The sequence below is a fragment of the Pleurodeles waltl genome, chromosome 8 (genome assembly GCF_031143425.1).
Source record: "Pleurodeles waltl isolate 20211129_DDA chromosome 8, aPleWal1.hap1.20221129, whole genome shotgun sequence".
Lineage (NCBI taxonomy): Eukaryota > Metazoa > Chordata > Amphibia > Caudata > Salamandridae > Pleurodeles > Pleurodeles waltl.
Window position 1 is genome coordinate 845,848,127 of NC_090447.1, and position 14,745 is coordinate 845,862,871.

Below are 14,745 nucleotides of genomic sequence, written 5' to 3' on the forward strand. Positions count from 1 at the left end.
AATATTTAGTCCAGCGATATTTTTGGTTCCAATATTATATCTAAATATTGCTAAAGTGCTTGTGATCTCTCCTTCAAATGTGGCAAATGTTTGTCTACACCTAATTGGCACATTTAATTGACTTGTAAGCCCCTAGTAAATGATACTCCATGTACCCAGGGACTGTAAAATTGATGCTACCTGTGAACCTGCAGCACTTATTGTGCCACCCACTAAAGGAGCCTTTTAAAACTTGTCTCAGGCCTGCCACTTCAGCCTATAGTGCAGTTTTAAACTGCCATTTCAACATGGCAAAATAAAGCTTTTGCCAGGCCTAAACCTTTATTTTAACATTTATAAGTCACCTTTGTTCAGGCCTTAAAGTCTCATAGTGCAGGGTGCATTCTATTGTATTTAAAAGGTAGGAGATGTATACTTATCTTTTACATGTCTTGTCAGTGAAAAACTCGTTATTATTTTTCACTGTTGTAATACATATCTCTCCCATTGACTAAAACTGGGGTACCCTACTACATTTACTAAGTGCTAAGTTTGGATTGTGAGCAGATAGAGATATGCTGATTAGACTCAAATGCATTATAATTTTAACAACTTTCTTAATGGTAATGTCAGATTTTAAGTCACAGTTCTGAAAATGCCACTTTTAGTACTTAACCTGAAGCAACTTACTCATTCACATTTTCCCATATGACCCAGAATTCACTTAGCATGATCAGATAGATTTATCACAATCTGTAATTTAGACATCTTATTCATCACTTTTGCATCTAGAAAAAGAAAAAACGCAAATACATATACATCAGGACAGCACACAATTCAACATTAAGCCCACATGATTAAAAGATACACCAATTCAAAACCCTTTTTGGTCACACATTTCAAATAATTAGAAAATCACTCCATTCCAGTTCAGTTCATTAAAGTAACGGTGCAGAGTAAAATGTCCCAAGACTCAGGTGCTCATTCCGAGTCTGGTGGTCTTGAGACCGCCAGACTCGGGGTGGCCATCGGACCACCGCGGTAGTGGCGGTCCGATCTGCCATATTCTGATCACGGCTGAAACGCTGTGTTAATACTGCCGACACCGCCACGCCGGAGATGGCCTCCAGCCTGGCAGTCCCGGCGGTTGTAATCCAACAGGGCAGCGCTGCAAGCAGCACTGCCTGCCGGATTATGAGTTCCATTCCGCCAGCCTTCCCATGGCGGTTCACACTGCTGTGGAAAAGCTGGCAAAATGGGGATGCCAGGGACCCCTGGTTGTGCCCCTGCACTGCCCACGCACTTGGCAAAGGGCCCCCATCCACAGCCCCATCACGCATTTCACTGCCCGAATTACGGGCAGTGAAATGCGCGACGGGTGCTGCTGCACCCACTGCACTGCCACGGCATCAAAGTTAAGGCCCTTTTCACCACAGGGCCGGCGAGCGGAAACACTGTTTCCGCCCGCCGGCCCTGCGGCGAAGTCAGAATACAGCCGGCGGTGGACTGACGGCACCATCTGTCCACCGCCGCCCATCAGAATGAGCACCTCAATGTCCATACTGTATCATTAAGCACCAAAACCAGGGGTTCCGCATTCTTTTTGCAAAGGAGAGGCCTGACTTTTCAAAGGTTAACTCCTCCAAAATATAGATTCAACCAGCTCCCTAGTGTAAAGTGTTGATGCGTTCGACCCTGTTCCTTCTGGAGTCTCCCGAGGGCATTGAACTTGGGATAGCTGTAAATATAATGCAACATTAAAGTAGTTTAAAGGACTTGATTAAGTGAAAAATCTCTGCCACCTCTCAAACAAAGGTTTACCTCAGCTTGATATTGCTAAAGATGTCTCAAATCACCAATATGAATCCTCGTCTTCAGTGACATTATTATATTGCTTGGAAAACCTGCAAACAGAAAATAACAGGAAGGGCTAACTATTGGTCACTAGTGTTAATTTGGGACTTACAGAATAGTACTCATTGGGTTAAATACCTTAATTGATATGTAGGATCCGTAGAGTGCAGCTGCACGCCCGGCGTTCTGTGCAGTGTGTGAATTTTGGCTGCAAGACCGCTTCAGTCAAGTAACAGTGATGGGGCGTAGTGCATCAGTCGACTTATAGGTCCAAGTGCAGATACTGCGTGGCTCTATGCTATGCTGTCATCTGAGTTTTTGGTCTTGTGTATTTGGCTCATCGTTCACACCTGTCTTCAGCATTTTAACCCAGAAGTGGCTTTCGGAATGGAATGTCTGGAGTTGTAGTTTCATACTTGTTTAGTGAATGGTGGATGCCAGCTGCATTATTAATCTATTTTCAATAGGTGCAACTGGTCAGGACAAAAAAATCAGATAGACGCTGGCAAACTCAATTGCATGATATTCAAAATTATATAATTTAAGGCTTGTAATCCATAAACGTTTCAATCCACAAGGGACCATCGATTGTCACTCGGTCGTCAGAGTATGTCAGGAATTGTAGTTCACAAATCTTAGTGTAGTCTGCCAAAAACATTTTGATAATTAGTTGACTAGAGTTGCACCACAGAAAGCTTAGAGATAATGACCATACTCATTGTCACAAATGTTATAATTCAGACATTTCGTTGAGGCCTTCAGTAGTTATATTAAATCACAAAATCAAATTGGCTCCTGTTTTAGTTAGAATACTCTCAGAATCACCTCTTCTGGGGTCAGGATAGAAAACTGATAGCACAGTCCACTGGAAGTAATTTTCTGTGTGGTGGCATTCTTGGAAATGATAAACAAGTGGGGCTGGCAAACCTTCAAGAAGAATTCTGGATTTATGCTGGATTATTCGTTGTTGATTTTCTTGATTTGATTTGCCCTATAACAATGTTGGCAAGGACAGATTATTCCATAAACTTTAGTTATTGTTCTGCAGTTTGAAAACAATGTATGTTTCCATTTCACGTGGCACAAGTTGAAGTCAGAGCCTTTAACAGTTTGGTTACAGACCGCACAGGAACCACACTTATGATGCCTTTACAGAGAGGGTAGCTTCCATTGTTCATGCAATGTAGACACTATTTTCCTACTTGGAGTATATGCTTGCACCTATTGTTTGCCTATACTTTAGTTCTTCTTTAAGGCAAAGAGCAGTTTTTCTAATGTGCAGTCTATTTTGGATAACCAGTGCCAGTTTTGATGAACACTTTTAAAATTGTTAGTTTGTGGGCAAAATTTCATTACACAAATGATCCGATCTTGATTCCTTTATGAATTTTTCACCAATAAATTCTCACAAGGAATGAACCATGCTATTTTAATGAAGTGTTGGCTAATTTGCAAGGGTAGTTTTCGTGCAGTTTCATAGCTAATACTTTAGCATGGTGAAAATAGTCTTCTTTTAGTGGAATTTCTTCTGATTCTGAAGAACTGACCATTAGGCACGTTGCCACTTTGGCTACATGAATGATAGATGACATAGTGCAAAGCATTGTTCCTATCAGTCGATTTGTGGTACAAATTCGTCATCAGTTTGTTCTCAAACACTTTCACTTCAACATCTAAAAAAGTGACGTAAATGTTATCTTGGCACATATTGTACTTTATATCCAAAGTTCGACTTTTCAGCCATTGGAGAAATTGATTCAGTGTCTCTGCATCGCCTATCTGAATGCAAAAAAAAATCTTCTATAAATCTCAACCATGTTGGGATTTTACCAGTGGAAGGGTTGTTGTTGTAAATAAAGTTTTCTTCAAATTGGGTCATAGAAAGGATCACCATCTCTGCTGCAAAAGAACAACCCACAGCAGTCCCTCTGATTTGAAAAATTAATTCTTCATTGATTTAGAAATAGTTTGTGGCAATGCTGCGTGAGCCAACTTTAGAATGAACTCTGTCAGAGCTTTGTGTGGTCTCTGTCTCTGTTCCACATATATTTCAATCACTTCCATCCTCTTATCTTGTGGGATTTGTGTATAAAGAGAAATGACATCCATGGTTACCAGCAACTGTGTTTCTGAATCAAATCCTCAGTCATCAATTGAATTCATGAAATCAGTGGAGTCACCTAAGTACAATGGAATATTGGAGAAGAATTAACAGAAAAAGGTATCAACATATTTTGAAATAGGTTCCAGCAGAGGGTCACAAACTGAGGCGATTGATGGTCCGTGGGAGTTAGACACATCCTTATGAATTTTCTGAAGAAAATAAATGACCCAGATGCATAGGTTAGACTTCTTCAAAAATTCAAATACTTTAGGGCCAATGAAACCATTATCAAACCCTTCGTACAAAATATTACAAATCTCTCCATGGTTGGTGTTAGTTGTATCTGAGGAGAACTTCCAATAAACTTCTTGATTTAGCACCTTTTGATAGCCTTCTGAGATGTAATTCTCTTTAGACTTTCAGAAAGTTGGCATTTTAATGTCCCAACCATTTGTGCCTTCTGGTAGTGTCCTGTGTCACATGACTGTGAATGCCTCTACTGTTGGGGTTTGTGTGTCCCTTCCAGTGACACAAAGGGAGCTTAGGTGTGGGCAGGATCTGCCACCCAGGCAGGATGACTGGGAGGGGTGTTACCCAGCTTAACTTACCCTTCAAAGGGCTTTGCCTCCCACACACACAAAGGAATCCAACACCTGGTCTGCCCTGCCTTTTGTCACTTCCATACAGTTTGGAGTTTTGACCGTGGGAAGACCTTTTCTAGAACCAGATGTGGGAGATGGGATAGTTTTGGAAAATGGGTTATTGGTAAGGGCAGATAAGTACCTACACTTAGCAATAGGCCACTAACCTCCACTTAGGTTCAGTTAGGTCTCAGTAAATTAAACCCAGCTCAACCCTTGGTACCTTGGCAACGAGCGACAAGGCTTAACTTAGGAGACAGAGGGGGTGATTCTGACCCCGGCGGTACAAGACCGCCGGGGCCAGGGTCGGCGGGAGCACCGCCGACAGGCCGGCGGTGCCCCGCAGGGCAATCTGACGGCCAGAAAGGGTAAACCGGCGGTCTCCCGCCGGTTTACCGCTGCCCTTAGAATCCCCCATGGCGCAGCTTGCTGCGCCGCCATGGGGGATTCTGACACCCCCTACCGCCATCCTGTTCCTGGCGGTTCGCCCGCCAGGAACAGGATGGCGGTAGGGGGTGCCGCGGGGCCCCTGGGGGCCCCTGCCGTGCCCATGCCAATGGCATGGGCACGGCAGGGGCCCCCGTAAGAGGGCCCGACAAAGTATTTCAGTGTCTGCCTAGCAGACACTGAAATACGCGACGGGTGCAACTGCACCCGTCGCACCTTCCCACTCCGCCGGCTCAATTCTGAGCCGGCATCCTAGTGGGAAGGTTGATTTGCCCTGGGCTGGCGGGCGGCCTTTTGGCGGCCGCCGGCCAGCCCAGGGCAAATGTCAGAATCACCGCAGCGGTCTTTCGACGCGGTGCGGTGTTCTGACGGCGGTACCTTGGCGGACGGCCTCTGCCGTCCGCCAAGGTTAGAATTAGGGCCAGAGTGTAAAGCATTCAAATATCACAAAACAGTAATTAAATAAAACACAGGAAACAGTTTAAAAATCCAAAACCAATTTATAACAATAGATTACATTTTTATCTGTAAAATGACACAAAAACGAATAAAATCGGATAAGGGGAACTGGGGATATACATTTTTAAAGAATAATTGTTTTCTAGCACCTAGAAACAAAAGCGCCAATTTGGTCATCTGCTCACACCTCGACCGGGGCAAAGTCAAAGTTTAAGGCCGACCGCGATGGAGCCCGGCTCGGTTACAGCCTGCCGGAGGCCCCGGTCAAAAGTTTACCTTCGGACTTACTTGTTTTTCTGAAGATTTTCTTCAGTGGGACGAACTGCCAGTCCAATCTGACCTCCTGGAACTCTTCTCCGGATACGCGTCGCGGGAGCCCTCAGTGGAGATTTTTACTTTCGGACTTAGTCGTTTTTTCGAGGTGAAAATCATTCGACCTGGGTAAACCTGGATCATGATCCGACGTCCCTGGAGCCCTCCTAGGATACACTGGCTGGGAGGTCCCTGTCAACTTCCTACGTTCGGACTTAATCTCTTTTTTGGAGGTTTTCTTCACCGGGACGAACCTGCAAGTCACGCCGGGTCGCGGTTGAGGCAAGCCAGCTAGAGTTGCCACGGCCGGTCAGTCCCTCTATGGAGCTTTTTTTCAAAAGTTCTCCAAACTTCTCCAATCTTCTGGATCTTCTTCCAGATGTTCGTTTCAGGCTCTTTGGGGGTCCACAGCCCCCCCAAGGTTCCAGAAGCTCTGAGATGATCCTTGGGGGTGTGGGCTACAACTCCCAGAATGCACCTGGTGCAAACTCCTTTTGGCCACTGGACAGTGGTCAGCTGGTTGATTTCTTCAGGAGTTGGTGCAGGGGACTCTGGTTAACAATTCTTCACCTGTAGCAAACAGGGAGTCCCTCCTTGAGCCAGTTGAAGCCAGGCAAAGTCCTTCTTGTGGTGAAGCCCAAGTGTGCAGTCCTTCAGAGTGCAGGCTCCAGGTGCAGGCCAGGGGTCCAGCAGGGCAGTCCTTCTTCTCCTGTGGTTCTTCCTTGTTGGAATCTGATGGGGATATGAGGTGTGGGTGCAGGTCTGCCAGTTTTATCCCTGCTCCTGGGTGGAAAACAGGGGGGTTCTGGTTCTCCAATCAGGTGCAGGGTCCTTCCCCCTGTGATGACCATTTCCTGGGAAGTGTGACAAAAATCAATCCCAGCGAGCAACATTCCTCAAAAATCCATCATGGCTGAAAGTGATTATGGAGGTTACATCTAGCTGAGCCCACCCACTGGTGTGGCTAAAAATCCTAAACACACCCCTCTCCTGCCCTCTCCTAATCTAATCAAGGGGGCACCTAATTGTCTGGGTTTGCAGGAGGTGGGGGTGTTGCTGGGTTGCTCCAAATGTCCTTCTCTGCCTTTGAAGACCAGTTTGGCAGCCCTCCCCCTTCCTGCCTCACCACCTGCTGAGAGGAGATCTCCTCCCACAGGCACATCTCTTTGTGTGAAGCCAGGCGCCTTCACACCTCATCAAGGCAGCCTGGCCAGGCTGCCAGAGGCTGGCCAATCAGAGCACAGCAGCAAAAACACTGCAGGGCTGAAGTTGGCAACTTTTCAGGTAAGGTTTAAAACTCTTTACCTGAACAAGTGATATTAAATCCCACAACTGGAAGTTGTGGGATTTATTATAACAATTAATTTGATACCAAACTATTGGTATCTATTACTTAAGGGAACTTTTCAAATTAAAATAAAGTCTCCCCATTCTAGCCTATGGAGGCCATTCACTACAATGAGGGAAAAACTAATTTGGCTGTTTTACCTCACCAGGGCTTATAAAACTATTTTTATAAGGTCCCTGCTTATAGTTACATGGCACCCAGCCCTAGGGGCACATAGGGCACACCTTACGGGTGACTTATATGTAAAAATAAGGTAGTTTAAGACTTTGGAACTACTTTTAATTCCAAAGTCGAATTTGCATAGAACTTTAATTTAAAAGCAGCCAGCTAGGCAGGCCTGCCTTTAAAATGACACTGGGTACCTCAGCAGTGCACCTATGGGTGCACTACCTATGCTGTGGTCCCTAAACCTCCATGCCCTACCTTAGACTAGGGACTTATAGGTAGGTTGACTTAGCCAATTATAATTAGCCTAATTTGCATACTGATTTTACACAGAGCACAGGCCCTGGGACTGGTTAGCAGTACCCAGGGCACCGTCAGTCAGGAAAACACCAGCAAAAAGTGTAAAATGGGGGCAAAAAGTTAGGGGGCCTCTGCAATCAGCCCTGTTCTCTCACAGATAGAGAGTCCCAACACACCAAGGCTGGCCCAGGTACAAATATAGAACTTCTAAAGCCATTCTTGAGAACACTCCTGGACCTGTGGAAGTTACAGAGGAAATACTGCCTTGTTGCTAGAGGACTGCCCTGCAGCTTGAAGCATGCATCACTGTCTTAGAAGGAAGACTGGACATTCTTGCCTTCATCCCAGAATAACTAGAGTTACTCCAGGGATCAGTTGGCCTACCTCCTGTGTGAGTTACAAGGACACAACAAGCTTCGGATGTCTCCTTGTAATTGCCCAGCTGACCTGCTGCAGCTGGACCTGCCCGGAATGCAAATGGTCCTGCCTGAGCCCTGCTGGTTTCTGCTGGAGTGAGTCACTGATCCCCAAGAGGTGCCTGCTCAGATCCCGGACCCTCGACTGGAATCAGAGGGTATTCTTTCTCAAGAAAAAGTGAAAATCCTAAAGTTTGGAGTTTCTCATGACTACAACAAGGCCAGTTCACACCAAGCTTGGCCGTCTGTGATGATTGCCAACCTGAAGTTCTGGTGAGACCTGTTTTTTGCACTGACAGCACCTACCAGCAATAACCGTCAATGCAAGATGCACACTTCATGCTACAGCAGCAACTGCCCACGACAATCACCAATGCAAACTAACAGCAGTGACTATCTGCGATGACTGACCTGCTCTCCACACTATGCAATGACCATCCACCATGCCCGACCTGCTCTTTGCACTACAATGATGATCGCCCACATTACTCAGACTCCTCCTCGCGGCCTCCTTGAACGCAAATGGAACTCTTCACGATGAACTTTGAATGAAACTCTTTAGCTGGACTAACCTGGTACCTACATCCAACCCACATTTCATTGCAATCAGCCTGAGCTTGTGACTTTCCCATAGTATAGCATGACCAGATGAACGTGAGTGACATGTGATTTTAGGCACTATTTTCACTACAGAATTTGAAATTGAATATCTCCGGTCCTACTGATTGGATTTTTGTCATTCAGGTATCATTTTATTTATTAAAATGTACTCTATTATTCTAAATTTATTTGGGACATTTGTTGTGTTGTTTCTTTACTTTATGACTGGTTGTGTGCTGCCTGAATGCTTTAAGAAAAAGCTTTAAATGGGCAGGTACTGTCCGTAACTGAGTTGCAGCACTTCTTTAGTTTGAAAGGGAGAGTACCTGCACTTCACTGCACTACTGCAATATATTTAATGGGAGAATACAGACAATGCCCAGGAGCATATAGGTACTCTAAAGAGTCAGTACCTGCACTTCTATATTTTTACTTAAAGCACTGCTTTACACATTGCCTCTAAATTACGTCTGACTGCTTTTGTGCCAAGCTATTAAAGAGTTAATTTTGTGGCTTTTGTGGTTCACCCCAACATGGATAGTGGTTGTTGCCTGAGTCGGGCTTCCACCTATCCACCAATAACCCATTTTCTTACAGTCATGATTACTTCTCATCTGCTTAAACTGCTCCAAGCTGACCTCCTAAATAAGCATATTAAATAATAATTGTCTAGTTTCTTCATTTGTTTAAAAAATGTTGCCAATCTTTATCTGATGATTCAATGCCCTGGAAGTTATAGCCATTGCAGAAGTTTTCATCAAGTGAGTATCACAAGCCCAGCTTTGACTTGGCAATTATATAGTAAGGAAATCAAAAGTGGCAATCATATGTTTAGGTAATGGTGCATATTATGACACACATTTTATATAATTAATCATTTTGCCATAGTTAACTTCATTATTTTATTTCTGAAAAACATCTAAAAAAGGCAATGTCTGAAACTCTACCACTATTAGAATGAAAAATGTTTCCACTGATTATCTCATAGAAGACCAAAGCCTTTGAACAAAGGAGTCTAGAAGCCCAATTTATATGGCGGCGGACAGGTTACTCCATTACAACGGTGATGAGTATTCCGTCCACCGAAATATAAATCCCATTATTTCATATGTGATTTATATTTCAGTGGATGGGATATCCGTCACCGTTGTGACTCGGTAAATGGTCCGCTGACATCTAAATTACGCCCTAATGGGCAGATTTAAGAGCCCTTTGCGCATCAATGCCACCAAATTAGCCTAATCATTTTTACTCTAAAGTGGCAATATTATGGCAAAAACACTGCACCAGATTTACAAAGTACTGCAATGCATGCATTGCTCCACTTTGTAACCCCTTGCACCACATTATACTTGCACCAGGCATAATGTATGCAAGGGGGGTGTTTCTGAAAAAATGGCACAGAGAAATCAAAAAGATTTCTTTACGTCATTTTTTTGGGACATTTTAAACACCTGCTCAGAGCGGGCATTAAAAGGGGAACATCATTATTTATAATGGGCTCCTATGTACTATTCAGGGTTAGCGCCAAAATGTTGGCAATAACCCAGAACAGTACCTCAATAGCATCAACAATTTTGACGGTATTGCCCCCTACCCTGCACCATGGTGCGCCGTATTTCAAATACGGCGCACACGTGGTGGTGGGAGGGGAGCACTAAGGGGCTCGAGAAAAGTGACGCTGCACTGGGTGTAGTGCCACCTTTCATAAATTTGCCCCTAAGTCTTTTATATTCACCAATGCACTTTACACACTGGTGTTCAAACCTGAATTAATGAGCCCTTATTTCTATCTATTTAAAGTTAATCTCTAGAGAATACTTAACAGCAAGTCTTAACATGTAAAATGTCATCACTATGTATCTGATAGTGGCCTTGAATTAGACAGAAAAGGCCCTGCATCCCCCGTAGTTGAGTACATGATTGAAATTATAAATTTACAAAAACTAATATAATTCTTCATCATTGTTTAAATCCTGGCTTATATTGTGTTACGCGACAAGATGTTGAGGGAACCCTGAAGTCCCCTATGAAGGTGAGTGCATTTTCCATCTCAGTGACTCTGCTGCACTATCAATGTGTAACCAGCAATACATCCAGCCTCAATTTAGAGCCCTCCCCCAACACCTGCCCCCCCAAACAAGGTGAGGTTTGTCTCTGCAAGCTGTCTCTTGGTATGTTCCAAGACTTGGGTTCTTGCTTGTCCGCTCCCAATTGGAACCTAGTGGGGTATGATCAGTGTGTGCCATTACCCAGGTGACAGACATTCAACGCATCCCAAAAGAGCCTTGTTGAATATTGTACATGTTGCAAAAATATCAGCATTGGCCCTGGCAAGTCCAATTCAATTTCAATGCTCGCTCATTGCAAGAATAAGCGAGCATTACCTATGAGAATAATTGTCGTCCTTCCAATTCTTTATTACCAACATGTGCGTCTAACAAAACCAGTTGGTGAGACTCTCTCCTGCATCTGTGAGTGCAGACGGGATAAAATGCCCACTGGTGTTATTATCACCTAATCTTAGTTTTCTCATTTTTGACTTCAGAAGTATGAAAAGATGTGTCAACTTAAATGGGATTCAAAAATGTGGCTTAACAGTTGGACAGAGATCTCCGGAACAAGCACCTAGATCTAATGAGCTATCTTATCTTTATCTCTAAAGAAACAATGTAACATTTGTGTGTCTGCCTTGAAATAAAAAGTATGGCCCAGATTTACAAGAATCTGGAGTATCAGTACTGATGCGCCAGATTTCTTGCGCCTCCACACCTAATGACACCATGGGTGCCCCGTATTTAAAATACGGTGCACTATGGCGCATGTTAGGCCAATAGCGTAAAAAAGGTTTGACTCTATTTTGACGCTTTGCTCCACTAGCGTCAAAATATTTGACTCTAGTGGAGAAAAGTGCAAGGAGGTTCATTGATTTCAATGGGTGTGTCCTTTTTTTAAATAATGCTTTATTGAATAAGTTAGCATACATTAGTACAATAATATATATATATATATATATATATTGAACTAAAAAAACATACAGATAATTGTACCTATAAAAATAATGTATATACACAACCGGAATAGAATATTGTACTACGAAATACTAGCATTTTTGTTATGTTTTAGTAAAGAAAGAAAGTGAAGAGAGAGAAGAAAAGGAAAAGAAAAGTTAAAAGTAGAACAGTGTAAAATGAAAATCACATGTTCACAATAGAGCAACCATGAATTCTAAAAAAGAAAATTCAAGGAGGTTCAAAAACAGTATGAACAGTAGTATGAAAGGTCTTGTGCTGCGAAAGAAGAGTTGAGAGGAAGCTATAGCTTGTTTCTTTTAATTAACAGTTGCGTAGTATTAGCATTTGCTCGATCCATTCTGTGATTATAACAAATCAGATTCCACCAAGCTACAACAGATATTTTTGTGGCATCTTCCCAATTAGAAGTTATAATTTGCAGTACACTAGTAATTAGTAAATCAACCAGTTTACCAAGCAGGGTTTGGGAATGCCAAATAGATGAGATACTACCCAAATAAATATGTAATATACTGAAAGGTACATTGGTGGACACAATCTGATTAATATTATCCCAAACTTGTTCCCAAAAAGTGTGAACTGAAGGGCAATAAAAAAACATGTGCATATAATGGCTATTTTCTTTAGAGGACGACCAACACTTGCTGTCTATAGTAAGTTAAATTTAAAGAGCTCTATAGGAGTATAGCACAGCCTATTATAAAAATAAAATAATGTTTGGGTTGTAGATGCTGAACTGGATGTTGTATGGAGTTTTGACCATAGTTGTTTCCATGTAGATATAGGAAAGTTTTGATTGAAATCTTGCTCCCATGCTATTTCTATTTTAGTCTTTGGTCTCACAAGACTGGCATGTATAAGGGTGCTGTATATAAAGGACACTTGGGCTTGTGAGGAAAAGTTACGAGGCTGGAAAATAGGCTGTGTATAAGGGGGAGTATCTAAAGAATGAGATAACAATTTATAGAGGATAGCACAGAGAGTTTTCTTACTGCACAGCGTAATAAGAGAAAATATGAAATGCCTGTTGAATATCTTGAAATGCAAGTAAGGCATTTACTAAAAAAACTTTTAAAAACTTTATTTATTGCTTTTATAATAACAACGCAAAAACTGCACTGTTCTATGTGACCATCTTGGTCAATGTACGTGCCATGCTCCATTGCCAATTAGCAAACACTCCCCCCAGCCCCGCCCACGCCAACCAACTGCCACACCAGTCCGGCGCCACCGGCACTCGTATTTGCAACAATGAATGTGCGGTCCACCCATCCGTCTCAGGACATACAGTACAATCAGTGCATAATGCAAAACTCCAACAACAATCAAAATTAAAATCCATAATCAACAGACCCGACCCACCCCGGGTAAACACCATCCACAACTAGTGTCTGCTCACTCCGTTTGTGCGCCCTGCAGTCTACCTCAAAGACCAGGAAGTAGCAGCAGCACCAAACTGTACCACTGCAGGGAACTGGTCTGGACAGAGTCCATTCCACACTCCTTCCTCTCGCATCTGTCCACCCAGACTTCGCACACAGTACCCAAACTCCAATGCTACTCACAACAAATACTTAGTATGAGCCACAATGGGCGGCACTCCCCACTACAGAAAGGTGGGGGAAAAAAGAACAATGTTAGCTTTGGTCAAGCAAAGAGGGTAAAGAGAGAGGGAGGAAAGTTAGAGTGTGAACACACATGAACCCCGCCCGTGTCCTATAGCCTCCCAAGACTCCACCACCCCGCAATAAAGGAGCTGAACAGAAAGGAGAAAAAGGAAAGAGGGGGGGAGAGGGGGAAGCAGAAGGGCAGATGCAGAACAGGAGGAGGAAGAGCAAGTGACCAAGGCAGACACCGGTAGCAGTCACAGCACCGCCCATCTAATTCAGAAGTCCATTCCCAGCGGCTCTTCAGGCATTGGTGCTGTCTGAATCCTGTGTCAACCTACCATCCTCTCGGTGGGAACAGGACCGAGGGTACACTTCGGCAGTAACGGAACGCACCAACAATCTCGCCTCCTCCCGCTCCTGACGCCTCCTGTCCAAATTCAAGGTGTCATCTGATCGCACTATCACCTTGGCACCCCGGGTGGCACGGCGTCGCCTAGTGATCCGGCACAAGGCGGATTGTAGGTTACCCATTTTGGCGGGCTGCTCGCGGACTCCTCCGCTCTGGGACTTCGGTGTGCCATCTCCACTACCCAGCTCCAGCCAATCCCATACCGCCTCGGGTGTCTGAAAAAAGTGAGAGCAGTCTGCATGAAGAACCTTCAGTTTAGCTGGAAAGAGTAACATGTAGGTATACCCAAGTTCTTTCAGTTTGTGCTTAACACCCTTGAAGGACTGCCTCTGCAGCTGCACCTCCTGGGTGTAATCAGGGAAAAAACGGATTATGTGGTTCTCATAGGAAGGGTCTCGATACTTGAGCACCTCTTGAAGGATAGTGTCCCGGGCCCTATAGTTGAGAACCTTAGCGATGATCGCTGGGGGTCGGGCACCGGGCGGTGGCAGAGGGGCCAATGCCCTGTGTGCACGTTCCACAACAAACCCAGTTGACAGGGGGGTGTTAGGCAGTGCTCTCCTAATCCAGTCTTCCAAGAAGGCCTCTGGGTTCGAGCCCTCTGCCCCCTCGGGGAAACCAACCACTCGTAGGTTGGATCTATGTGCTCTTCCTTCTGCATCCTCAACTCTCAATTCCAGTCTGTGCTTTTTAACCTCCAGAGCGGCCACCGAAGTCATTAGGGTGTCAATATCGATCCCCATAGAGGTCACTTGTTGTTCGGTCACCACTGAGCGTTCAGCCACCACTCTCAAATCCGCTCTCAGCAAGTTTACATCAACTTGCTATGGTGGCAATTTGCGACTTTACTGCCTGACCCGCGGCCTCTTGCAGTAGAGGCCTACTCACAGTCTGTGCTGTGTATAGGTCCATCCGGGTTTGCTGTGTTCCCTTCCCTGCTTTGTCCTTGCCCATGGTGCACTCTGCACGTTAGCACTCGCTGTCCCCACTCGTCTAGGCACCAAGGGTCTCAGTGTATGCCACAGGGCCAACTCATAGTTTCAGGTGCTCACCAACAGTAGAAGCA